We start from the raw sequence: 27441 nt of genomic DNA, 5'->3' as shown, positions 1-27441 counted from the left end.
AGTTTATTGATTGATCCTTAGTTAGGTGTCCTGTTCTTAATTCTATGTTGTTGACGTCTTGGAAGAAATGTTGAGATGTAGCTATTTTTCCAATATGTTTTACCCAAAAATAGTTCTCAGAAGTGTAAATAACGGCAGATAATTCTCTCATAGTATCACTACCTAATATTGCATCAAATGTTTTAAATCCTGGCAAAAGAAAAAATTTTATGGGCTCTATTTTTGGTCCGAAAATATCGAGAAATGTATGATGGGTTATTTTTATATTTTCACTGACTGAGTTTGCTGTAAAATGTCCTTGATTACATATAGGATTCTCTACTAACTCGGGTTTAATGCAATTTTTATTGCTTCCAGTGTCCAAAAGAATTTTCAACATTTTGCCGTTCCTCGTTCTAATTTTGAAATATGGCAACGAGAATCTTCATTGGAGTATTCATCCAGGATATTATCTGGTATTCCGATTCCATATTGATTGCTAGCAATATCCTCAACGAATTCAATAGCTTGAGCATAATTTCCAAGCTCTAATTCATAATTTTCATTGCCTTCTGGGACGCAGAATTCCCTTCTTTCATCTATGTGTTCGGTCCTTTCTTCTCCTGTATTAATATGCAAATTTCTTTGAACCTTTGCTGGAATTTGGAATGATCCTGCTGCAGGTCTTTTGTTCGCAGGATTCAAAGGAGGCCTATTGGCGTAGATTAGTTGTCTTGATTGCATTGAATGATCTATGTCCATAGGTTCCGATCGTTGAAAGGTCTGTTGACTTTTTTGAAAATTGTTTTGGTACCCTATATTCGGTGAAGAATAATTTCTAGGTTGGTATGTGTTTTGAGCATAAAAATTACTTTGATATCCTGGAATTGGTGAAAAATTGTTTTGGTACCCTAGGTTTGGTGAAAAATTATTTTGGTATCCTGGATTTGGTGAGGGATAATTTCGAGGTTGACATGTCATTTGACCATTAAAGGACTGTTGCATTGGTCTTGGAGGAGGTAGTGGTGGTCCTGCAGTTCTACCTATGTGAGCTAACTGTGGGTAAAAATTTGCAAAAGTTCCTACAGTATTTTTTCTTACATTTTCCATCCTCTGAGAATGTCCATATGCCTGGTTCATACGGTAGTTCATATTATCCAGTTTAAGACATATACTATGTAGCGCTTGAGGCAATGAAGATGGTTCTCTGACGCTTAGAAGTCTTGGCAGATCCCCTCTTAAACCCCTTATAAATGTATCGAGGGCCTTGTCTCGATAGGCGTTAGTCATGGCCAACATACTACTATTGTCTAAATCTAGGCAAGCAATCTTGTCCAAAATGAACGATAGATGCTGGTATACGACCTGATAGTATTCAGTTATGGACTTTTGGCCCTGTGTCATTGTAGATAGTTGGTATTCTAGGGTTCCTATGTCCCTCTTATCAGAATAATGCATCATAAGGCATTTTCTAATTCGAGGCCAATCTAGAGGGGTTCTGTAGGAGTCAAGAGCTGTATCCGCCTCTCCTACTATTTTTGTTCTAATTGTATGCAAAATAGCATAATATTTACTGGTTCCCTTGAGTTCCTTGAAAAGGTCTAATACCCTTTCAGCGGATTTTCTCCACGATCCAAACTCACCAGGTTTCCCTGAAAATTCTCTTATAGTTTTAACGATATCTGGAATTTTTCCAGTTCCTCAAATTTTACAACACCTATCGGATGATCGCAATCCTCATCCAAACCTGAGTCTAATTTGAAAAATTCTGACACTATAGCTTTGATTTCATCCCTCTGAGAGGAGGTAAATTTTGACGTTCCACTAGTAGTCATGGCACTAAGTTTTTGTGTTAAAGTGTCAATTGATGTTTCTGGCATTTTTTTATTTAGGAAATAGGGTTTTTAAAGGAGCTTAAAATAATCTCTTACCAGAAGTAGCTGGGATTCATGTTTTTGCTTGAAAATGGTTTTTTAATTTGTTAATTTCTATTTCTAATAATTTTCTTATTCACTTCTCAATAATTTTTCTAGTTAATAATTTTTCAGATTTGTTTAACTTCCTTTTTCAATTCAATATTTATATTTATTTTCGTAATTAATTTCTTAATTTCTACTTTTAATAATTTTTATTCACTTTTTATTTTTCAATGCAAACATTATTTTTCTTTTCCTAATTAATTTCTTAATTTCTACTTTTAATAAATTTATTCACTTTTTATTTTTCAATTCAAACATTATTTTTCTTTTCCTAATTAATTTCTTAATTTCTACTTTTAATAATTTTTATTCACTTTTTAACATAATTTTTATTTTGTTACTTTATATTTTTTCTATCTTTTGTAACTTTCCTTATTAGTATTATTTTTTTAAATTATAGTTTTATGCTTCTTTTCTTAGTGTTCTTTTTATTCTTATTTTCTATTTTAATTTCTTAAATTCTAATCTTTTATTTTTTAACAATGTTTATATTCTTATTATCTTTTTACTTTATATTTTTTTTCACATTTGTTAAATTTTCCTTTTTACTGTTCTTTTTATAAATTATAGTTTTATGTTTCTTTCCTTAATGTTCTTTTAATTCTACCTTTTAATGATTTTTATATTCTTATTCACTTTTAATGTAATTTTATTTTCTTAGTTTATATTTGTTCACATTTGTTTAATTTTCCTTTTTAGTTTTGTTAGATTTATTCGACCTTTTTAATTGATTAAAATTAAATAAATTGATCAAGCTCGAGGTCTGTGTTTTATAAAATATATTTATTTATCGATATTTCGCAATTACATTATATTGCATCATCAGGATTATCTATAATGAATACACAAACGAACACAATAATATGTTATTACAGCGGTGTAAGGAAATACAAAAACAAATATCATACCAGTTTTCGCATATATACGTAAAAACCTAACTTAATAATATTTACTTATAACTAGCGTAGATTCACTACCGTCGTCATGTGATGTAAATATTGTACTGTTGGTTTCTATCATATTGCGATCTTTGCATATTCTTCGTTTTGTTTATTAGTCCTCTGTAGCTTAAAGCGCTGTTGTCGACGTCAGTTTTGAAATTCATGCGTTTTGTTGTTGGCACATTGAGCATGTGAAGCATCTCCATCGTGTAACGTTTCGTGTTGTGAGTTTCTTTCTCCAACACTCTCACTCTCTCAAAATCTGGACGATGTGTTGTGTTGGCACAGTGGCTCACAAGTGCTGTTCTAGGTTTGTTGTTTTGGTGTCTAAGTTTAATGTCGGACTTGTGAGCTGATATTCTTGTTTTTAATTTATTCTTCGTCGTTCCGACATATAATTGATCACAGATTGAGTCTTCATTGCCAGCACATGGTATTTGGTAAATTACGTTATTTTTTGTCATTTTTATCTATTTTGGTTTTAGTGTTTGTAAATAAGTTATTTAATGTGTAATTGCACTTATGGGCTATCGTAACTTTATTTTTGTTGTATATGTTAGATTTTTCAAACCTTTCGGATATACCAGGTACATATATCACAGATTTGTAAATTTTATTTTCCTTATTGTTATTTTTTTTTTTCAAGTTTTTGTTGTAATTTTTTATGAGGTTGTGAATCAGACTTGTTGGAAAGTTATTGTTTTGTAGAATATCTTTGATTTTGATTTTATTTTTCGCGTGGAATTCATCATCACTTATAGACAGGCATCTATGAATGAGATTTTTCGCCGTGTTAATAATAATTCTCTTAGGATGCTTGGATAGAAAGTTAATTATTCGCCCGGAAGCTGTGGGTTTTTGATAACAATCTGTTTTTATATTTCCGTTATCGCGTATTACCATTGTGTCTAAGTATGGAAGTGCATTATTTTGTTCTGTCTCTATAGTAAATTGGATATCTTTGTGGTATTTATTGAGAACTTTCAAAGTTTCTTCTATTGTACTTTCTTTTATAATCGCAAATAGGTCGTCAACATATTTCGTTAAGACCTTTGGTTTCGTTGTCAAGTTATTTATGCATGAATCTAACAATCTCTCCATCACGATGTCTGCAACGACCGGTGAAGCCGGCGATCCCATTGGAAGTCCTCGTTTTTGTTTGTAAATTTTATCATCATATTTGAAGTACCTGTTGTCTTTGATGCAGAAGCTAAGGATACGTAGAAATGTACATTTGGTCATACATGTGTGCTCTTTGAGCTCCTCCCATCTGCTTTCAATTATATTTATAGCTAAGTCCACTGGAATACTTTAATAATTTTTTAATTTTAGCTTTATGTTTTTTCTCTTAATGTTATTAATGTTCTTTTTCTTAACCTACACCGCGGCCGCTGTCCATTACAGGCTCCCGTTTCCGTTTTTAATGGTACTTGGGCGCATCATTTCAGCGATCTATAAATTAAATTTTTTTACGCGTTTTTATTTACACTTTTATTTATTTTTTTTACGAATGAACCCCGTTCCTTGCTGCCACTACGGTGCAGACTACAAGGATACGCGCGAAGGGGTCCCTGCTCGGGCGCCAATTAAAACAATTATTATTGTTTTTATTTTTTAAAAAACTGCGGACGTGCAACTGCACGTCTTACTTTATTGAATGTTAAAAATGGACACACTTCTTACAATTATTTTAATAATAAGCTAACCTAGATTTCCTGTATTCCCTTTACACGTTTTGTTGATTAGGCTTTTTTCACAGTGAAATACAATACCTGTCGTTGGCATATTAAATGCTTTTATGAGAATAAATTCGTCCAAACGTTCACATGCTAACAAAGCATATCATGTTGCAATATGAGGTCATGTCTGGACAGTAAAGTAAATGTATTTGTCGTTAACTTATATATATATTACCTTACATATCCTAATTATTGAATATCTGGCTTTGGCGGATATTAGCCTGTTTCTGCAAATCATTATTTGCTGTTACTCAAATTATGGAACCGATACATTTTTTCCATCCACTCTCACCTATCGTTATAACCATAAGATGTCATTTGAGGCTTTTACTCGTTTAGCCGATACTATTGTAGGCTTTGAATCAGATATTAGTGGAAACGTTGCTCCACTTCAAACTACCCATTCTACAAGGAACTGGGAGAGAATGAAATCGGAATTTGAAAAGTATATTAAAAACCGTGACCTGGAGGGCGATAATGAGAAGAGTCAAAAGGGTGATGACGATACCGTTTCGGTAAGTCCACATATGTCACTTATTGACGATGTGTTACTCAACTTTCTCAGATTTCTGAAGAGCTGGAATTAGCTTATCTTCGCAAAAGTTCTCCGTGTGTTTCGAGTCCTTCGGCCCGACCTGTTCCATCAAAAAAGCACATGACTCCAGGCATATGACATTGGAGTCGGTTTCTGAAATGCGTAAAGGATCTCAGGAAACAGGCGCGAAAGATGGCTCTTTTGTCGGCAAGAAAAAAGTCAATACAAGCTTAGCTCATTCCAAAGCAGAGTTTCCAATCCTAAATGTCCATTGTGTTCAAATCAGTTCCATATTATCCGCGAATTGCGCATTTCGGGGATAAAACGACAGGAGATAAAATTCACTCTGTGAAACATTGCCCCAGTAAGCACAGTTGTTATACTTGCAACAAAAGGCATATCACTTTGGTGCACAAATCCACCGATGGTTCATCAATTCCGCATGGTACTCTACGAACCACATCAACCGTATCCAGATTGCCCTAAGACCCTGCTTCATTTTCGCATCTCGATTTACTAGACTCCACTACCATCGATTCAGGGATCCTACAAACATATTTCTCGACGTGTTCTCAGGGTATGCCAATAGTACAAAATTTCCAACAAATTGTGGCATATTCCGTCCGTGCTCTGTTCGACTCGGAATCAGAGGGTACGTTTATTTCTGAGAAGTTATTCAATCATCTGAACTTACCAAATAAACTCATGGTAGCTGAAATATCGGGACTCAACAATTTAAATTCCGCTTAGGTTCGTAAACAATGAACCTTCGTCTTGAATTCGAGATTCGACAGCTTTCAGGGAATCTTCCGAGCCATACTACTTCGGTTGATTTTTTCAAGGATCTGCCAAACATAACGTTAGCTGACCCAAATTTCTTCCGGAGTTCGCAAATGGATTTCCTTTTTGGTAGCGATCTTCTGCCCTCATTAATGATCCCTTGTTCTAAAACAGGAATTTGCGGCTCGCTATTGGCTAGATACGGATAGATCTTGACTGGACCCATAAGCTCTGGTTCATCCAGGTCAGTACGTGTTATCTCCTATTTCTGCGAAATCTCTATCAACAATGATATTACACGGTTTTGGGAGATGGAGAATCTTCCGCGGAAGAACTTTTTGTCTCCATCGGATCAGGTTTGCGATGATCTGTTTAAGTCGACGACGACTCGAGCAGACGACGGCAGATATGTGATTCGCTTGCCCTTTGAAGTGGCCTACATAAATGGCGTCGGTATGGGAAACTCGAGGTCCAGCGTTATGGCTCAGTTCCTCAGAAATGAGAAAATACTAATGCGAAACCCGATGTTGAAGACAGACTACGACCACGTGGTATGTGAATATGGGGAACTGGGCCATACACGTAAAGTAGCAAGTTATCTACCCCCCAGCGGTAGTTTACAAAGGTTCGATGGTATTCTACGCATCATCTCCAATTTCTACCAGTTTAAGTCTAAACAGTATTCTTCACACTGTTCCAATCATGCAAAGCGATTACACAATGGTTATTCTGAAAGAGGGAGGAAAGTTATTTGACAGAAGGAAGATGTATCGGCAAATCCTAATTCATCCTGATCAAAAAAACGTACCAACTACATACTGTCATTTTTGGTGTAAGTTCGGCACAATATCTAGTAATTCGCGTGTTACATCAGCCAGCAGAATACATTCCTTCGCATTTTCTTAGATAATCGAGATTTTGCGTAATTTTATGTATCTAGACGATGTGTTTCCGGGCTCCCATTCGATTTCGTTAGCCATTCGTTCTATACAAGAGTTACAGTCTGCCCTCAAATCTCCGGGATTCTCTTTACGGTAATAGACCGCGAATTTCAAAGAGATTTAGCAGACATTCCTCCTTCGTGGGAACTTTCTAGACTTTCAGGAAACTAATACAGCTAGGTGTCAGATGGGAATTTTTTATTTTTTTTCGGCAAACGCGTTTTCCAGCTCCTCTCAGTATTCGAAGCGTGTAATCTTGTCCCAAATTGCGAAATTGTTGGATCCGACCGGTTGGCTTGCGCCATGTGTAGTTTCGTCTAAAATATTGATGCAGAAAATATTGTTCTTTCGTGGTTAGCCAAACCACATTCTTCTGGGACACTTTTGTAGCTAACAGGGTGGCAAACACCATTCAAGTAGTTGATTATACAAAATGGTGGCATGCCCCTTCCGAAATGAATCCTACAGATATGGAAAGCAGGACCTTCATCCCTGCTCGACAACGACTTATGGTGGAAAGGACCCGAATGGCTCTACGATCCGTCGACAGGCTGGAGTGCAGAATCTGTTCCTACATTAAGACACAGATCCAGAAAAGAAGCAAATCAGTTCTAATTTCACATATATCACCGATTACAAAGACGTCCTAAAAGGGTTCAGTTGTTTCGGCAGAGCTCTACGAGCCCTCTCACTTCCCTTTCGATTTCTTGATCGTCTATATCCCAAATACCGTTCATGTGCCATTTTTCATTCCGGTCCGTTGACTAGTATGGAATACATTAAGACACAAAACCTATAAATACAAGCCGTTCAAAAAGGCTTTTTATCCCAATGAATACAGAGCATTGTCTTTCAAAGTTGCAATTTCATCTACAAGTTCTATTTGAAATCTTAACCCATTCATGGATGCCAACAAAGTAATTCGATCCTGTGGTCGCCTCCCGTCATTTCCATGCACTCATTTTGCCTTACAATTGTCATTACAGAAAGTTGTCTCTTTTTTCATTCTCTCACTCTACATAGAGGCAATCGACTTGTCTTGAGAATAATCCGCTCTGAGTATTGGATTCCGAGGGTTAAATACAAAATTATTAACCATTGCATGTATTCTCTACAAAAAGCGCTGTCAAAGACAGTAGATGGCAGCGTTGCCTCCCGAAAGGACAGAAATTTCTCGTCCATTCTCGCGAACCGGCCTTGACTTCGCTGGCGCTTTCGATATCAAGACGTATAAATTAAATTCACGTTCGAAGAGTTCACGACATTGCTGACACGTATCGACATTATCTCTGACATTATCCCCAAAATATTCTGATCCCTCAGATTTGTCAGCATTGACACCTGGATATTTTTCTTCCCATATTATATTTTTTTTATTTCTTCATCAATTACAATTGCATTACTCGTGCCTGTTGGTCCGAAAGTGGACGATTATTCGATTTCAATTCTTAATCGGAGGTAGAAGCTGAAGGCCATATATCAATTATTCTATTCACGGTAGAAAACGGAATATTTACAAGAACTTGTAAAACGTAATAAAAGGCAAACCCCAGAGCAAAACCTTAACGTAGACGCATTAGTAGTGATTCATGACGACAACCGTCTGCCTAACGCGTGACGTCTCGGACGTGTTTCTAAAACATATTAGAGTGCAAACGATCGGGTCAGGGTCGCTGATGTAGTAACACAAAAGGGTATCATTATAAGGCCAATTACCAATCTTGTAGTAACGTTACCTGAAAACTAACCACTAACCATCAAATTATTATTCACCTCTCATCTTTTCTTTCACATCCTCATTCCGTATACAACCATGCACAATTCACCAAAACGTTTATTGTCGGTTGGATCCAGGAATCAGCAACGATAACGTCGCGGTTATTCATGCCGCTTGTGGAAGTGTCCTCATCCACTGCGTGCATGCCGAAAGTTTGTGTATTTGAATCCAGCTGAACGCCATGTCATAAAAGGCAGGTTCCTACAAAGCCAGCAAACAGAGAAACGGTCGTTTACTGACACGTCTCCCGTACAACTACGTCTCCCTCGACTTTGCGGAGCACTAGCAACCAGACGCTCGCATCGTTGTTTTACCTACTGTTCGGATTAAACTCGAGAATGAGAAGATGAAGTCTCAAGTAAGGTGTATACTAGACTCTGGTTCGACGGTAAGCAGAATTTCCAAACGAATTACAGACGCCTTGAAGTTAACTGCGCTTACCCTCGGAATCGCATTAGTTTACGTACTCCATCAAAATTCGTACCCGATAATTTTAAGAATTATCTCAAACTTTTCCTTTCGGATTCTCAGTTGTACGAATCCACTCCTATCGATGTTATACTTGGCGCTGACGTTTACACCAAGATTGTGTGTGATGCGTCCAAACCTGCTTTTCCAACGGCTCTTAGTACCATTTTCGGATGGGTTATGTACTGTTCGTATGTTCATTAAGGATAACATGCACACATTTTTTTTTTCGTGTATTTTTATTGTGGAATATTAACATACTTATTTACAGTAATATAATAGTTATATATTTAAGAGATCAATTAATTACAATTTTTCAACTTAAGCATTACATTTGTTTATGTACATTTATTAAGGTTTAAGAGATATAATAACTTGGGAGAAAATAGAAAAACCCATGAAGCAAAAAAAAAAAAAGTTTTATATAGAAAATAAAAATTATATACATAGTTAGAAAATAAAATTTTAGCTACATAAAGCATTAATATGTGGATAACTTGAAATGCGACAGCGGTTTGAAAAGTTTTGTGACATTAAATCTAACTTTTCTGAAACATATAAAATTTTAGACATATGATGTAGAGATGATGTCGAGTAGTACCATGGCAGATTATAAAGTAATTTCAAAAGCTTATTTTGGCAAACTTGAAGTTTTTTAATATGACAATTTGATGCTGTGTACCACATGGGTGCTGCATAGAACAGAATGGCATGGAAGATTGTTTTCAATAACAATACCTTATTATCTATACTTAATTTAGACTTTCTGCTTATTAACGGATACAATATTTTTGTGGTTATGTTGACTTTATGAATAATGTAACCAATGTGTTCTTTGAATATCAACTTTTTGTCTAATATTACCCCAAGGTATTTAACTTTATCTTCCCAGGGTACTTCAGAGTTTGCTACAACAATATTCGATTGAGGAATGAAACATTCTTTTCGTTTTCTTGTGAAGAAAATGGCCTGTGTTTTTGCTGCATTAATCATAACTTTCCACCTGGTGAAGTATTGTACCACTGTTTCTACACCTGCGTTTAATGTGTTTATAATATCTACTGATAAAAGATCGGAACATAGGAGGGCTGTGTCATCCGCAAAAATGGACGAGTTACAGCCGACTACAATAGGAAAATCATGAGTAAAGATATTATAGAGTATAGGCGAAAGACAGGAACCTTGAGGACATCCTGCGCTAATACTGTAAGGTTCAAAAATTGCATTACCGATGTGAACATTAAATGATCTATCCGATAGAAAGCTTTTAATAATCTTAATGATTGATAAGTCGAAGTTAAGTAGAAACAGTTTATGAATTAGGGCGTCGTGCCAGACTGAGTCAAAAGCAGCTTTAATGTCAAGCAGAACCATTGCTGTTGACTTCCCCAAATCAAAGTTATGTTTAACAGTGTTTCTTATTCTGATAAGGGGTTGAATGGTGTTGTGTTCGGAGCGAAACCCGAATTGTTGGGATGGTAAAATATTACGATCGTCTATAAATTGAACAAATTTCTCTTTGATGATTTTTTCCAAGATTTTGCTCATTGTATTGAGCAAGCTTATTGGACGGTATGACTCCGGACTACTGTTACGCTTTCCAGGTTTTAGTATAGGTATTATCTTGGATTGCTTCCATATAACTGGGAAGTAAGAATATTTAAAGCAGTGGTTGTAAATAGATTGAAGTAGTTTAAATGCCATAATAGGTAGTTCCTTTAGGGTTCTATTCGATATTCCATCAAGTCCAGCTTTGCGTGACTTAAGACTTTTCACAATTTGTTGAACTTGATTAAGACTGACTGTATAAGTATTTATAGGAAGTTCGATACTATTTATGGTGTCTATAGAATTTTTTACCAATTCCTTTGTGCTGTCATCGCTTAAATGCTCAGAGACCTTGTGATTAGCAAGAAAATGGTTAGCCAATAATTCTGCTTTCTCAGCATTTGTAACATAAGTACTACCATTGTATTTCAAGACGGGTATAGTTTTATAATTCTTTTTAATAATTTTAGAAATATTCCAAAATTTCGTATTACCTTTAGGTAAACTAATTAAAAGATCATTCCAATTTTCGTTTCTTATATCAGAAACCTGTTGAGAGATTACCTTATTAAGGAAAGTCATTTGAGATTTGTATAGAGGAAGCCTTTGTCTAATCCATTTCCTTCTAGCAACGTTTCTAAGTCTAATCAAGGCTAGTACTGATTGGGGAAGTCTTTTCACAAACAAATTACTAACATTTTTTAATGGAACACTAGCTGCCACTCCGTCATTTAAAAGATTAGAAAATGTTTCAATCACAGTATCTATATCAGTTTTATTGGACATTGGCATTCTAAGAAGTGATACAATGTTATTGTTTATAAATCGTCTAAACATATTCCAATTTGCATTTTTAAAGTCGTACTTTAGTAAATGTTGTCTTCTGCACGCCAAGTTAGCAGTTATTTGCACAGGAAGGTGATCCGAATTCAGCCTGTTAAGTGTTTCTGCTGAAGATAACCTATCTGGAATATTCGTTATAAAAAAGTCTAGAGTAGAAGGGTTTGTTGTACTACTTGTTGGTACAAATGTTGGATCTGGAGGGAATATCATGGCGAATGTGTTTACCGTAATTAAATCATGAACTATACCACCCCAACAGTTTAATCTTGCGCAACCCCAACTTTGGTGTCTACTATTGAAGTCACCTCCAATAATATAGTCACCATTGATTCTGGAAAATTTTAATAAATCAGATTTAAATTGTATTTTTTTAATGTCCGAAGGTCCAGCTGAACCTCCAGGGAAATAACAACTATATAAAGTTAACGATCTATTATTAGGAAAAATGATTCTAACACCTACATTTTCTATTACGGTAGTATCAATGGCATGAATATATTCATGATTAATATCCTTTTTAATCACAACCGCCACTCCTCCACCACGGGAGTTTTGCCTATTTATGAAGTAACAACAAAAATGAGCATGCTTAATAACGATATCGTCATTAAGCCATGTTTCATTAATTAATGCCACATCTACATCTTGTCTTAACAAAAAATCAAAAAATTCTAAATGTTTGTTTCGGAATCCTCTCGCATTCCAAGTTAATATTTTAATACTTTCGCTCATAATTAAGAGAGAAATTTAAAAGCAATTGAAGTTACAACTTCAAATTGCTCTGCTTTTGTTTTACAATTTTTTAAATTTGACATTAATTCAAAAGTTATATTTTTTAATTGATCAAAAGTGAACAAATCATTATTGTCATTATTGGGAATGACAGTAGAATTAGGAGATATAGTAGAAGCATAGCTTATATTAGGATTTCTAATATTTGAGTATGATGGATGAGAAATTCTGGTAGGGTTTCTGGCACTTCGACTCCTCAGATTTAGATATGCTTGTCTACTGCGACAAGAAGCATCGGTGGACTTATGCGCGTCACCACAATTAGCGCATTTAGGGGTATCAACAGTACAGTCGGCTGTCTTGTGACGACCGGCACAATTTGAACAAAATGTTTTTATGCAGCAGTTATTGGAACCATGCCCAAACATCTGGCAATTGTAGCACTGAGTTATTTTTTTAGTTTTAATTTGGTAGTGCCACTTGACATTAACAAAGTCAATTTTTGAATAACTTTCTCTTAATTCTTTCATGGTAACTGTGCCCTTCTTAATGTATACTACATAAAGTATAATATCATTATTGAACTTATCCTTTCTGAATACGGGCTTAATATCAATGCATTTCAAACCCTTTTTGATTAAGGTCAATTTTAAGGCTGATGGATCCAATTTGTCCAGTCCAGATAGAACAACCTTATATGGGCGGTTAGATTTGGAGGTGTATGTAAAAAATTCGACTTCTTTCTCCTTCAAATATTTAATTATGATTTCGTAATCATATTGTAGATCACAAAATAATTTATACCCGATTGAAATTCTACGAATCGAGTATTTAATGACTTTTAATTCTTTGCAGAAATCTTTAATTTGTTCACCATCCAATTTAATAATAGTTATTGGTGGTATGACATTCTTTGTTGCTTTAGGTATGGAGGCATCCATATTATCAGCTGGCTGATCTTCAATTTCATCATTCTCATCGTTTTGAATTTGCAAAGGTTTGTAATAGTTGACAGTAGTGACATTGGGTTTGTTATGTTTCGCAGTACTGCTTGGAGCTTTACCGTTTAATTTTCTCTTACTCGAACTCATAGTTCAAGTATGAGAGAACGTTAACACCACTGAGATTCTCTTATACTCGCGAACGAGTGGGAGCCATAAGAAGAAAACAAAATACTGGTTTGTATAGTGTTGTTGTTTGTAACTAGAATTCCAAACTGTTAGGCGACAATAACACATGCGATTGCTATTCATCCGTCACACGTCCGATGTTAACAAAAGCACAATGAGAACTCCATGCACACATTTAATAAATGAATTCGTTGCATTTTCCACTTACATTTACCTTAATTTTTCTTCTTGAACTTAACACAAACTTATTATCTTATCTACAGTGCCCGGCATAATTATTTTAACAAAATCTACGTTTGTCTTAAAAGGCATATAATTATTGTCAGCATTCATAGAACGGGATATTAACAGCTTAGGGGTTTTCGTTGACCTCTCAGCTAAATAAAAATTTATCGATCAAAGAAATTCCGGCTTAATTTCTGATTAGGTAGGCGCATGTTTAAATAGGGAGGCAAAAGCAAAACGGCATACTTATTTGACACGTCACAATTATGTTACTTTTGGTACTTAATCGTACCTTTTTTACCAAAATTTATTGCTTTAGCTAAATTATTAACATTTAAGTAAAAATGTACCAGGCAGTCATAGATTTTAAACTAAAATAGGGAATGTTGGTGTCAGAAGTTGTAACAAAATTTAAAATGAGAGTTTCGGTAATAAATGTAGCTAATGATTAGACATTGCTGCAGTTATCTTTTTATTTTGTAACAAATAAATATCAAAATACTGAAAACGTTGTAAATATGTACGATCTAGGCAGAAAATGTGAAGTTACAGACGTTGCTCTCCGGTAAATAGACCAGCATTACAAATCGTATCTTACTTATGCACACAAATCCTTCTTTTATAAGCAATTTTCATGCCAAAGCGAGTTCTCTGTTAAGACTAGAGCCTCTAGTCATTAGAAAATAAATTAATTTGAAGTCATATTTTGCTATTCCACAAGGTTGATAAGGCATCTTCTTCTTTATTTGCAAATTCGGCATTCGAATATAAGCGACCATACAATTGTAGCATATTTCATTGCAATTACATAGATTACAAATGTGATATTTATTCATGACATTTATAAATTATTGATAATTCTTTCATCTATTTTCTGCCTCTGGTACGGCGTCCTTCAATGGTCATTTTAAGTATTGCCTGCAGGAGCTTATACTTTCCATGTCGCATGATGTTTCCTAAGTACGCCGTTTTTCGTTTTTTGATGACAGATACAAGTTCTCTCCGTTGGTTCATTTTTGCCAGTACTTCGAGATCTGTGACGTGTGCAGTCCAAGGTATTTTTAATACTCTTCCATAAATCCACATTTCGAAAGCTTCTAGTCTTTTTATGTCAGCAGCTTTAATGGTCCAGACTTCTGCAGCGTATAATAAGACTGATCATACATAACATTTAATAAATCGTACTTTTGTCTCAATGTTTATATCATGGTTGGTCAAAACTTTTTTATATTTGAAGAATGCATCTCTTGCCATTTCTATACGACATCTTATTTCCTTTGAGGGATCCCATTGGTCATTAATTAGAACCCCGAGGTATTTAAAACTTTGTACTCTTTCGACGTGTGCGTTGTTTATTTTTAACATTGTTTCATTGCGCGAATTTTTCTTACTAACAATCATCAGTTTTGTTTTGTGTGTGTTAATTTTAAGACCATATGATTCGCTGCGTGAAGTGAGTTCATTTACTAGTTTTTGAAGTCCGGATATACTATCGGCTAAACTGTGGTGTCATCTGCATATCGGATGTTGTTAATATAAGTACCGTTTAGTTTTATTCCTTCTTTTATACTTTTGACGGATTCTTGGAAAATTCTCTCTGAGTATATGTTAAACAGCAACGGAGATAAGATACAGCCTTGCCTGACCCCTCTTGATATCGGTATATCGTCGGTAAGATTGCCGTTGACATCAATCTGTGCAGTTTGATGCCAGAACAGACTCCGAATGCACCTGAGTTCTTTGTCATCTATCCCAATTGACGAAAGTATTTCCATTAATTTGTCATGGTTCACTGTGTCAAATGCTTTCTCATAGTCCTTGTTAGCCTCTCGACTTTTTTGAATAAGGACCTGAACACAGTATAATACTTCCCTCGTCCCCATGTCTTCTTTAAAGCCGAATTGATTTACACCCATAGCTTGTTCACATTTTTTATAAATTCTGTTGTGTATAATTTTAAGGAATATTTTAAGAGCGTGGCTCATTAAGCTGATGAGTCGGTGGTCACCACAGTGTTTCGCATGATTTTTCTTAGGAATTGCTTTAAAAGTTGATTTTAGCCAGTCTTGAGGGTAGTGTCCTGTATTATATACATGATTCATTAACCTTGTTAGCAGGTCAATATTATTTTCATCTATGAGTTTTAGCATTTCTGAAGGAATTTCATCCGGCCCTGTTGCTTTCCTATTTTTCAGAGATGTGATCGCAGATTCTAACTCGCTCTTAGTAATGTTTGTTCCAGTCAGCGCTTGTGCTGATTGGGTATTAAAACTTGATCTGTTGACGTCTGTAAATAGGCTTTGAATGTAGTTCTTCCAAATTGCTTGTTTCTCTGCATTCTCAAAAGCTGGTTCATTATTATTGTTATACAGAACTGGCGACATAGTTCTATGATATATACCAGCAGCTTCTTTCAATTTCTTGTGTAAATTAAAATCATCGTGTAAGTTTTGTAATTTTTCGATCTCCTGGCATTGGCTATTATTATGTCTTATTTTTGCAGCTCGAATTTTCATTTGAATCTCCCTGTTTAATTCCCGATACATTTCGTAATTCGAGTTTTTGTATCGTCGTCTTTCGCAAAGGAGTTCTTGTATTTCATTTATCATCCAGCCTTTGGGTTTTGATCTTTTGTAATTACCCAGATTGTTTTGTCCTATGGTTTTTTGACTTCGCCCCAAATATGTTCCATATCATTCCTATTAACGTTATTCAATTCTAAGTCAAGTCAAGTTTCCCAATGTCAAGTTTACGGTGTTGGTTTTTCTTCACTGGTGCACTAAGTTTGGTGTATATGTTTGCCATAAGAAGATTGTGATCTGATGGTACGTCTGCTCCAGGATATGTTGATGTTTTCGCAATTGAAGTAGCGTAGCGTTTATTAACAATAATAAAGTCAATTTGGTTTCTTATTATATTTCCATTTCAGTATTGGGGGGATTTCCAGGTGCAGAGTCTTCTAGGTGGTAAGCAAAACAGGGTATATGTTATTTTCATTTTATATTCCTGACAGAATTGGATTAGCCTGTCGCCTCTCTCATTCCTTTCTCCTAATCCATATTGTCCAGTAACACCGGCCACTACTTCTCGTCCAACCTTTGCGTTAAAGTCGCCTTGTATAATGGTTATCTCATGCTGTTTTGTTAGTTGTAGCAATTCTTCGATTTCATCGTAAAATGCTTCGACTTCTTTGTTACTTTTGTCCGACGTTGGCGCGTAAACTTGAATAACATTAATAGTAATTGGCTTGGCATCAATTCTTATCATCATGGTTCTGTCTGATTTTGGAACAAATCCTGTAGCACATTTTGCTATACGGTCTGTTACAATTATTCCAACCCCATTCCTATGGGTTTTGTTGAGATTGCCTGAGTAAAACGTTTTCGAGTTTTGCGATATAAATTCTCCACAATCTGGCCACCACGTTTCGCATAATCCAAGTATATCAATTTGGAGTCTGTGCATTTCAGTTAAGGTATTAGCTAGTAAAGACTGCGTACATTCTATGTACCAATATTAAGTTTTGTTTTAGTTTTACCTCCGGGGATTCTTAGCACCCTTGTATTGCCGGAGACTAAGGGCCGTGTATTTTGGTTTGTGTTCATAATTGTATGGTTTTCCAGGGAGATTACTTCAGTGGTTTCCCGTTGCCTTCTGAAGGGTTGAGAATTTTCCTTTTCTATATCCAGCCGCTCCTCCTGGAGTTCAGACGCTGTTTGTGACCGCTCAATATGAGACAGACGTCGCATTGTTGTGATCAGTTCATCCGCCGCAGTTGCATATAACTTGTACCGTTGACTTCCCACGTTGTGGATTTTTCTTAGCTTCAGCGTTCACCATCGACCTTACCGGCATGGGTGGCCCTACCAGTAGCTACGCTACCGCCGGTATCGCTCTTAGGATCTTCACCTCCCCATCGCACTTGAGATGACAATCCAAGCCTTCAATGATAAGGCATAGCTACTCAAATTGTCAATTAGATTTTCAATTAAAATCATTTACCCCACACAATCATTGTGGCAGAGCATATTGTTGACTGAGAAAAAAATATAATTAAACATAATTCATCTTAAAATACACTTTTCAGTTAGCTTGAGTCAAAAACCGCCAAAAAGTTGGGTATCTTTGAAAAGTAAATGTCCTTCTGATGCTATTTCCATGCCCAAATGTTCCCAGACATCAGAGTAGTCCGATCCACCATTTAAACTACTACGAAATTTAATTTTTATGGTAAATGCAGTGAACTATAATCAATATATTGGCACTTTGAACGATTTTTCATAACAAAATGGTAGTAAACTGATCGAAGTGTTATGTATTCATTTGCAGAACACTGCTACTATGATAAAACTGAATTTTGCGCATCACGTTTAGATCGTATTTCGGGTTCAAACTTTAAGCTATTTCCTTCAAATATCACAGTTTGAAGAGAAAAAATGTTCTTTCTGTCATAAAAAAAATCGAAATCCGTAAAATATTCCGAAATAATGGGAGAAAGCCATCGAAAATTTTGTTTAATGATAAATCTCCTGAATATCCTTCTATATCGATCCGTAAATGGGTACATAATGGTACAGATGTGTGTGAAATATATTATTTTTATCGTAACTAAAAATAATCAATAATAAAAATAAGAAATTTTTAATTGTTGAAGTCTAAGAATCAATAGAACATTTTTGTCAAAATACTTTTGCCAGGCAGTGAAATTTTATTTCCATTACAAAATTGTCAGCGTAAATTTGAACTGATAAAATTTATTACTAATTTTAAGTACTCTAGTAAATGATAAGCCAGAATATTTTTTCATATTTTTGTAGAAGACTAATCCGGTAAAAAACCAAACGCATCATTTTCTCATACTTGTCAAAATAATTATGCCAGGTACTGTATAAAGTATATTATGAATTAGGTCCTTACCTCTATTTCAGTTAAGCCAACAGTTGTCGGAGCAATCATAACCAACATAAACTCCTTTGTTGCAGTAACTCTGCAAGGGTGGCGGTGAATGTTAAAGTTAAAATCCTATCTCAGTACTGAGTTTTTTATAGACCTGGCAATCTAGCATATTGACATATCTTATTTACTTTGCTTTTCTGCTGATGCACTATGGGCCCAGTGACTGGTTTTTGAGGCAACAGGTCACTGGAAGCTGCTGGGACTTTAAATTTTCGTCTCGATGTTTATAGTGAGCATAAAAATAAATCTGCAAAATTTGGGAGGAATCGGTTCAGATATAGATATAGCTTTCATATATATGTTTCAAACGATTTTATATTTATGTCGCACTTAGGTCACAATTTGCATCCGATCGCTTTAAAATTTATATCTATTCGTAGAGGTTTAAATAGTTATTAAATTTATTATTACTTTCGCGGAAAATCAACAAATAATAAACAAATTTTGAAGTAAATCCAAATTATCCTGTCCCAGAGTCCGTACAAACCCTCAAAAAATAATTTAAAAAATATATGCGGAATCTAGACAATGCGTAGAAAAATATGATACCAAATTTATAGAGATTGGGTACATAAATTGCATATTATAGCAACAACAAAACAGAAAAACTTATTGTTAGAAAATATTGTTCCAAATATATTTTTTGGTTTGATTCGAAAAATTAGAAAAAAAATATTTGGGAGTTCTCCTACTATTTCGCTAAAATCCCTTACAATAATTAATGTTTACTCTTAAAACTTCATCAAGAAATATGGTTTACCATCGTGAAAGCTTATTTGCTTACTGTGATAACTTACAAGGATAGGAAGTTAAGAGTAATATTGAAATTACAATCATTCAAAAAATGTGGAAATTAAAAAGCCTATTATTCGCGAATTAGTTAAAATCAGTTTATGCCCATCCGTTTTTGGATACAGCGAATCAATCTCTTTCAATACTTATGCATATTTCCATGTTTCACTCAGCGGTCAAAGTTTGCCGCCAGTTGCATCACACAATGCAAAAAACCTTAAAGTGGGTAAAAGTCGCGCAATTTGCATACGATTTTGATGCGCATCCGGTTTCAGTAGCAGCCATCAAAAACACGTCTATATACACATATTTCAAATAGATTCTTCAAGAACCGCGGATGTGCCGCCACATTCTATTTTTGGTAAAAAACCCATATTACTCGCGAATCTGTGTCATTTATGACACGCGTTTTCGCACATATTATAATTGCGTATAAAGGATTCCATTTATGTAAAAAATTTTAAAGAAAATCGTGGTTAAATACGCCGATTTGTCAAAATACATTTTTGCAGATTTTCGTATTTCCAAGGTATCTATATCCGCGGTTTTAGTGCGTGGATTAGATCGCGGAAGGTCTCATTAGATCCGTCGCGTAAAAAACTAAATTCACGCGGGCTACAAAGGAAATTGAATCGCACGTGTAAATTTTAAACGCAAAAAATAGGTTTTTTAAAAAAAACACGCATCAAATATTGGCCCTAAGACTCCAATTACTAGGATGCTGTTAGGAGCACACTCATGAGATATACATTAACGACGTAAAATCACGAGTTCTATAATTATATTACGAGCTTTGAATACAACCTTTTTGCGCGTCCGAATTTAAAAAAAAAATTCAACAAACTCCGAAATTCCGGCTTCAAAATGTCAGCATCAATTTGAGGTGGATGTAGTAGATATATCGAAAAATGATACACTAGTATTGCCCATCAAGTATTCTTTGAGTCTTTCTTTGGGCATATATCTATAAAATGTAAGGTTAAGCCAGAAATCGGAAGGGAGCATAAAAAAACTTGTTGGCTTCAACCCATTTGTACCTATTTTTCTACATTGATGCCAAAACAGCTTCCACGTAAATTAATTTTATGGGATGCGTCCTAAAACACTTCATTTTAAAGAATTTCAATCATACTTTATAGATTAAGTTAACAGTTCGCGAATTCTGAATGGGTGAAACTCGGATTCATTGATTGTAAAACATTTTTGGTTTTCGCCATATATACATAATATGTATATATATTATATAGAAAATTATTCAGGTCTGCCATGATGTTCGAAATATAAATCCTCTGAAATAACTGGACCGAGCTTGATAAAACTTTGACTGTACAAAAATGGAGGGGGCGGCGGACCTCCCCCACAACGGGTTTTAGCCAAACGCGAAATCTCAGAGATTATTAGTCTTATTGGTATACAATACAATTGTAATTGTGACCTCCATCATTAATTGATGATTTACAACGAGAATACCGCGATTGCGTCCGTTTTTTGAATACTTTATAATTACAGGTCAAGATTGTAAAATTTAATAGGTGTTTGTATCAAATTTGGCGACTTGTGTCATATTGACAATTCCCAGCCCAGCCCAATACTTAAAAATATCCAAATTTTTATGTGTCACACTATCTATTAATAGGTTTGTATAAGTTTACGCGGCCATACATTTTTCTACACATGTTGTACTCACTATTACCTTCTATCACATACATATATATACTTTCGCGTTTACATTGCGATACCGAGAGTTCTACTCCAAAGAACATATAAACTACAATAAAAACTACACAAAAAACTCATCACATGTCTACGTCTATAATTCCTTATTGCGTCTAACTTTTTTAATTCTTAATCACAATCGTACTAAGCATACTTTCTCACGTATCTTCCATTTTAAAAAAGCGTTAATTATGTTAACGGTGTTTAATTGTCGGGCGAAACAATTGTGTTCTTCTTTTGATGAATATTATATACAATGTGAGATGTAATATCTTTGACAGCCCGGTATGTGATCATGAAGTGCTGTCAGGTTCAAATGTTTTTCTCATTAAGTGGTCCAAAGTGTCAAGAATCTAATCCCGTTTCTACTTTATTCAAATATATGACTTGAAAAATATACTTTTTTCCTCAGAAACTTGCCATTGGGACTATAGTACGATGTTAACATCCTGGTATGTGTTAAATGTTATTAATAAGCACAATACAATTTTTGTTTCATTTCTATTGATCGCCCAACTTCACTTGCGATTTACTTTCTGATACCACGACTGACTTTTATTGACTGACTATTATTGACTTTTCCACCCACTCTAATGCTTTTATATTCAATGACAGGTCTTGCTCTAGAGACCAACTTCTGATGGGTCTTGACAGGTTCTATTGGCAATGAGTCCCCCAGGTCAGTCAACATTATTTCATTATTGTTTATGCAAAGAGATTTCACGCTTTTTGGAGGTGGAGAATCTCCCAAAAAATAACATCTTATCCCTTTCGATCCATTTTGTGAAGATCTTTTCAAATCCACTACTACCAGAGCAGTTGAAGGTTGGTATGTTGTTCGCTGGTATGTTGTTCTAATGGTGTAGGTTTGGGATATTCCAGGTCCAGGGCTGTTGTTCAGATTCTTAGGAAGGAAGCTCGACTCAAGCGGACTCCCGATTTAAAGTGAGAATATTGTTATGGAATTAGGTTTAACTAATCTCCGTGTAGACGTTGTTTTATTCCCGATACGATTTGTACCAAATAAAACAGGGTTCGTTTCACACACACTCAGAGAAAAAAATATGTTTGATCCAACAATATTCCAAGAGCAAAATATGTATTGTTAACATATTGTTGGATTCCTCATGTAGTATTGTAAATCCAAAAATAGTTTGTGTCAACTGAACAATATTTCTCTCTTTTCTTCGAAAATTTGTTTCTCTTCTCTCGCTATTCGATGCCGTGTTGAAAAAAAAAACAATTTTGGTGAGTTGTGGTGTGTTTGTATGACATGCTGCCTTTTCCTTTGTTTTTGTGTGTATGTACTTGTGAGACTCTTGTTTTTATTTGTTTCTGTTTTGTTTCATTCTTCTTTCCTTTTCATGTTTGTTATGGTGTTTAATTATTCCTTATGTTGTGGTGGGTTCTTGTGGCTTTTTGTTTGTCTTTGTTGTCAGCCAATGCAGCAAACCATGTATTGTGTTCATCAATGATTGCAATATTATACGCGACATTTATATCCAAGTTATGCGAAAAGTGTATATGAGAAGTATATGCACTCAAATCAAAAATTTCTGGGCTGGTTTTCTGTATTGACAATACTTTTTGTAAACAAAATTAGATTATGATAGTTCATACAATCGGTATTGTTAACGATTTTAACAATATTGCGGAAATTCGAAAGTTGTTTTTGTTTTCTATGTTTGGAACAAAAGATGGTATTTTTGGATTTGGATTACAATGTTTGAACAAAACAAATACATTTTTGGAACCAAAACATATATTTTTGTTCCAACAAAAGCGAAAAATATTTTTTCTCTGCGTGCACTAATGGCGTAATTACAACTACAAACAAATGCAAGAAATACAAGAAGTAGCAAACTAAATGATAATTACATGATTATGGCAAAACAAGCAAAAGCACAGTAATGAAAGGTATAGTAAGAACTAGAATGATGAGGAGAATTCTACATGGTAGTTGTTGTTGCTTAAATAAAGTAACTGCGTAATAAAACTTTATGATATAATTCAAATTTTTAAATTAACGGAAATTAAACTAAATTAACTTAAATCTATCAGTTACATTCGTAACATTGCCTGCCGCTTAAGCCTGTTCGTCCCGAATAGGCACAGTTCCCTCTCGGTGGTATGGGCATTGGTAGCACTGCCTCCCGCTTAAGCCTGTTCCTCCTGACTGGGCACAGTCTTCGTTCCGTAGTGGTGGCAACAGATTTAGATGTATCCTCTTCGCCATCTGCTTTAGACATTCGCTCCTCTGGACTTCGTTGTTTTCTCTCCAGTAATCGCAACGTTATGTCTTCTTTCTTTGTAGTCAGCCTCCTAAGTGCCACCTGGTCTTCATCGGACTTTTCCTTCCTTGCTGTACGACCGCTTTTCGGCATTTCCAGTGGACCTTTCCTCGATGTACATCTTCGCTGTTTCCTCCTCGTTGCGGGATCTTTTCGTTTTCCTACAGACCAATTGCCGGCGGCTTCCACTTTCAGCGCACGGACTTCAATGATCTCATCAGATTCTGCCCTTGGGCGATGTATGCTTTTCTTCTCGTTGTAGCCCACATTAATCGGTATTTCCACATTGGACCAAGATATCACACGGTGCTTTATGTCGCGGTTGATGTCGAAGGCAATCATGAAGTCCACGCCAAGTATAACTTCGTCCACAATATCGGCCACTATAAAATCGAAATTTACCGATTTTCTACCCATGCTCAGCCTTTGGCCTTTCCATGTACTGTTGCAGTCTCGCCTGTGGCCGTCCGCAATTTGACTGGAATTTAGCGGAATTTACTTTATCACCTGATGTCTCATTTTCTGATTCTTGGCCACAAGTTGGTCTTCGCTTTTCGAAGGCGGTGAGGCCGATCTGGGCCTTGGTCGTTGCAATCTGTATTCTCTTGCAATGTGTCCAGCTTTCCTACAGTTGTAGCAGGTCTTTCTCGTTTTGCCAGCCCCTCGTTTCTGGGGATTAATGTCCTCAACTTCCAGCCTCCGCACATTGCAAGCCTGAGGTTTCACCATTGTCTCGCGCTTATGTCCGCCACCGTACTTAAGTTCGAGAGCAGCAATTATATCACCATATTTGTTTCTAGAAGCGGCGGGAATATTCTGTTATACGTCAGCAGCACCACCCTTCAATGTCATAAGTAGTTGTACCGCCTTGTCGTTTTCATGCCACGAGTTTCTCAAAGCCACCGTCTCGAATTGTAATTTGAAGACATCAAACGATGTAGATCCGTCGAATTCAGGAGGCTTGATTTTCAGAGATTGGTCCTCCTTTGATTACCAGTTCCGACATGTTCTTTTCCAGATTCCCGAACTTCTCGTCGTGGGCCAGAAATTGCCTATCCAATTTCTTTAAATGGGTTTCTACAACCTCCACTCGCTTTTCAATAACTTGCGTAATATTCTCGAGTCTTTCGCTGATTTTTCTATAATTTCCCTCTAATTCTTCCAATTTTTGCGAATTTTTGTCCAATTCCCCTATCAGACATTTGAAGATTTCTTTTATTGTAATAGATTCCTCTTCCATTCTCTTACTAAATTGCTGCATCAATGTTGCTGTAATCTCCCTCAGCTTCGATATCAGCACTTCTGTAACCTCCCTATAACTCGGAACCGCCTCTGAAGTTTCGTTTCTAATATCAAACGCATATTCATCGATGTCCATTCTGAGGCGCTCGAACAATTCCAAAATGCGTTTTTGTAGCTCAGCCTGTATTTATCCCAAAATCTCCCTGTTCGGGAATTATCCAGAACATCTGGTAACACCTCGAATCTGAGCAACGAACACACAGACGTACATTCGCACTAAGCGAACAACCATACTCACATACATGGGCGAAGATCAATACACGTGGACAAGCACACTAATGACGTAATTACAACAATAAACAAATGTAAGAAATACAAGAAGTAGCAAACTAAACGATAATTACATGATTATGGCAAAAAAAACAAAAGCACATTAATGAGATGTAATTAATGTAATTAATGTCCTAATTAATTAATGTAATTAATTAATTAATGTCCTAATTTCTTTAGGAGCACTCAAATCTACTTGCTTTTTGAAATCGACGTTCTACACTCTCTAATGCTCTCAGATTCAATGACAGGGGTTTGTGACCCTCTTTTTGCTCAAGAGACCATCTTGTGGTCAGGACAGTCAACATTATTTCAAATTCCTGTGAAATCTCTGTGCGTTAAGAGATTTCACTCTTTTGTGAGGTGGAAAATCTTCCAAGAAAAAAATTCCTATCCCCTTCCGATTAATTTCGTGAAGATCTTTTTAAATCCACTACTTCCAAAAGGTGATGGTTGGTATGTTGTTCGTTTGGATTTTAAGGAGGCAAATTCTAATGGTATAAGTTTGGGATATTCCAGATCTAGTGCTATGGCTCCAGCGAACTCCCGAGTAAAGGAAGAGTATGTTTGAGTTGTTCCGGAATACAGTGAGTTGGAGAATATGCACTTGGTTTCTTCATTTAGTTCTTCCTCCCGCCCTACTTACTATTTACCTCGCCATGCTGTTGTCAAGCCTGAACGCACATCCACAAAAGTTCGAGTAATTTTGAATGTCTCCTCTCCTTCAAAAAGTTCGAGTGGTTTCCAACGTCTCCTTTCCTGCTTGGAGTGATTTGAATCTTAATGATACTCTTCGACTAAACCAGGCTGATTCTAAGATCGAGTTTTTTTCGTGTCGTATTCAATGCCGACATCGAAAATATATATAGGCACATTTGTGGTAGATGGGAGTCCCACAATCCCATCATCGTTTGATTGCCGATATCAAATATGTATGCTAGGATCTTGTTGGTTTGCTCACCCATTTTTTGTTCGTTCTTGGTTTGAGTCGAAACTTAAAATTACAGAAAATATAAAACAATATTATTATACTGGCATATAAGGAATGTACCAGTTAGGTTGTACCGATCTGAAAACTGCAGTGTGCCAAACCACACACTTTTCATAAGATAGCTCAAAGGAGGTGCACTGGCTTAGCAGTCATAAGGACCGAGGTTAAAATCCGGGTCGCATCAATACATTGTTTTATTTATTTCCCTAATTTCCTTAACATCCCCGTTATTTTGGAGACCAACTTTATCAATGTATAAGCGAGAATCCAGAATATCCAGGGTTTCCCTTTGCTGGAGAATATTTTGTATTTGTTTTTCTTTGAGTTACTCACGTGCTCAGTTTGATATCATGGTTTATATAAAAAAATCCCTTCAATCAAAAGTTTTTCTACAAAAGTTAATTACTTGATCAACTATATGGAATTTAATGAGGTGATTTTTAGAACTAATTGTCGATATCCACCATGGTTGGTTGGTTGGTTCGTTTACGTTGTGGCTACACTTTATAGCCTCAATTAGTATGTAAGGAATACCGTTTTGAAAACCACACCACTCGTTCAAATATTGTTATTTCGTAGTATTAAATTGGCAGTTAAATCCAGCCTGATGAGTTGAGAAATCGTAGAAGGTCTCCCGGACCTACTTCGGCTACCTCGGCGATATTATGAAGGAACGGCTGTCCTATAGCTTTACGTCGTCGTTGCATTAGTGCAGGGCAGGAACAGAGGAGGTGCTCAACAGTTTCCTCCTCTTCTTCATCTCCGCAGCTGCGACAGTGGTCGTTGTGTGGTATAATTAAGCGCTTTGTGTGGTTACCGATAGCCCAGTGACCGGTTAACACTGCAATAAGTCTTGCCAGGTTCCGTTGATTTTGGCTGATTAGGAACTTTGTGCGTTTGGCGTTGTATTGAAGCCATGTAGATTTTGATATTCGGCATGTTTCCGTTTTGTCCAATCTACTCTCGGCCAATGATAGATAGTATTTGAAGATATCCCCTTTAACTACTCTCATTGGTGCTGCGACTGACGCCTTTGGGAGTTCGTTAGAGGCGGATCCTGCTCTGGCTAGTTCGACAGCTTTTTCGTTCCCATCCAGTCCCTTATGGCCTGGGATCCAGGGGAGAGTTCTCTTGACAGACGCCCTAGTTTAGCAAGTTCTTCTTTACAATCTTTCACTAGCTTCGATGTGGCAGAGTTTGATTTTAGTGCAAGGAGTGCCGCTTGACTGTCGACAAAAATTCCTATCGAGTTTGGTGTGTGGAGTTGTAAGAGAATAAAAGAAGCTTCATTTATGACCAGTATCTCCGCCTGAAAAACACTGCAGTCGTCAGGTAGCTTTATGGATGTAGATATAATTGCATCATACATTGATGTCATGACCTGTCATTGGTGATCCATTATTCCATTCTTTCCTGCTTGGAAATTTGACTTCAAAAGGCTGATCAAAAGTCGTTGTAGGAGCGCAGTAATCAGCAGTAGTTGCTATTTCTTTTGGTAGTTTGTGA

The 27441-nt window shown here is 36.0% G+C and overlaps 1 protein-coding gene across 5 annotated transcripts in view; it reads left to right on the top strand.

Moving 5' to 3' along the window:
- The window catches only part of LOC141405249 (protein pangolin, isoforms A/H/I/S-like), a 449154-nt gene that overhangs the window by 316220 nt on the left and 105493 nt on the right, over positions 1 to 27441 (top strand). The window lies entirely within an intron of this gene.

The sequence above is a fragment of the Musca autumnalis genome, unplaced genomic scaffold, assembly GCF_047663935.1.
Source record: "Musca autumnalis isolate F117 unplaced genomic scaffold, ASM4766393v1 scaffold_5, whole genome shotgun sequence".
In the NCBI taxonomy this organism is placed as follows: Eukaryota; Metazoa; Arthropoda; class Insecta; order Diptera; family Muscidae; genus Musca; species Musca autumnalis.
Note: the sequence above shows the minus strand (reverse complement) of the source record. Positions and strands in the feature narration are given on the sequence as shown.